Raw genomic sequence first — 2067 nt, 5'->3', positions numbered from 1 at the left:
TGTGTGTGTACTCTTAAAGGAGTTGAAATTGAATGCTGGGGTATCAAGCAGTAAAAGTGATAATGGAATGGGAAAAGTTATAAAGGTTTGTGGGTGAAAATGCAGGAAAAAAGGAATCATTAACACTAAGAACCTTACAGGAATTCTGTATGGAAACTTGCTTGCCACTATATAAGCTTCCACATATGTGTTTATGTATGAATAGTATACATGTATATTTATATACAAATTATATATATGTATTATATGTATTTTGTATTTACACATACATGTGTATGTATATTCAAAATGGGGTTACCCTATAATAGGCTAGCAATATCTATAATAGATATCACAGGCTTACAAATAAAAAGCCCATTGCCTGGAATGGGTTACCTCTTTTAAAATTCTTGACCAGCAGGCTCCAATAGACCTCAAAATATTACTGGCTATTCCCAATGCTATTGTTTACTTCCAGAACCTGACAGTAAGATCCTGTTGCTGAACATGGAGGAATCAAGCTTGTCCTGACTCGGCAGCTTCATACCTACTATGTAGCTTTCTTAGCATTGTAAGTTGTCATGCACACTACTGGAAGATAAAATATGTTATCAGTTTTAACCAACTGTGGGATTCAAAAATGACTGGTCTGTCAATATATGTGCACAGCTGTAATAGGGACTTAAAGACCTTGGTTGTAATAAACTTTCTGATTGAATCTAAGTTCTATTTCAAAGGATGCATACATGGCACCATTACTAGGCTTCAGAATCTGAAGTTAGACAGGTCAAAGGCCCTATGGCAGTACCTACTAGGAGTATTTTGCTAAATAGTCTTAGTATTAAACAGAGTCGCAATGTTATTCTCATAGATTAGTGTCCCTCTCAACTTGTCTCAGAGCCATGCCTTGTTGTGGTAGATGATTATTAACTCTGAGGTCAAAAACTGGACAAAATATACATAATGAGAGTCACAAACTTATACACACACCACACACACAGTGGTGGTATGGATAGATTAGATAGAGTTGTGGGACCATGCATGACTATAAGGAAACAAATTTTTCCCACACAGAAGGCAGTTCAATGTATGAACTCACAGTTGTGAGTGCTTGCATAAGACCTATGATAGCTTGAGCCAGATAAAATCCCAACTCGAAGTTGTGAGGCACGTTGCATTTCTGCTTTTAGCTCAGGAGCTGTTGTTATTTGATATCTGCCAGTCAGTGAAGAATCGGCTTCTTTAGGTTTGTGGCCCCAAGTAGGTCAACCACACTCCAGGAGATGGTTACCCATCCTAGAGGGTATAGGCATCCTAAACTGGGCTAGAATAGTTTAATAAAAAAAAATGACCCAATGTTGCTTGGACATAAATTGGGGGGGGGGTTCTGAGAAGAGATGTGGAAAGACATTACTTTTATCCAAATATATCATATGAGGTTTGCCAAGAACTAGTAGCAAAAAGGAATACATAGTGGAAACGATTCTTTTCTTAGTATCATAAATGATTGGCTGTGTTAAAAGCACAAGCAACAGAAAGAAAATAGAAATGTCTGCTTGTACCCATTTAAGAGGTTTGACATAGCAGGGCAATCCATGCACTGCTCTATACAAAGAATGGAAATTCTATAACTGAAAATTATGTGGAATATCTACAAATATACCAATGTTATAATTGTTAGAGAATCATTGCCAACACACTTCAGAAGAAAATCCACAGATGGACAAGGGGGTATTTTCAAAATTGCAATGAGATTGCTCTTCATAGTTGTCAATAAAATGGACATTAGATCGAAGACTGGTGTTAGAGAACTTGTGCAGTTAAGGGAAGCCTGTGCACTGTGAGGATGGATACTATGACAGCCATGGAAGGCATTTTGGATATTCCAAACATATTTGGAGAAGTAACATTTAACTAGCAAACAAAGGGGTTTGTTACTAGAGACATTCTGCATTAGCGAAACTATGAAGATATTAAAAAAAAAATCTACCAGTAGAAGAATGCTTAAAGAGAACATCCCCCTCTTTCTTCTTTCTTTCTTTCTTTCTTTCTTTCTTTCTTTCTTTCTTTCTTTCTTTCTTTCTTTCT

This window comes from Microtus ochrogaster, chromosome 2 (genome assembly GCF_000317375.1).
Source record: "Microtus ochrogaster isolate Prairie Vole_2 chromosome 2, MicOch1.0, whole genome shotgun sequence".
In the NCBI taxonomy this organism is placed as follows: Eukaryota; Metazoa; Chordata; class Mammalia; order Rodentia; family Cricetidae; genus Microtus; species Microtus ochrogaster.
This window is presented reverse-complemented; position numbering follows the sequence as displayed.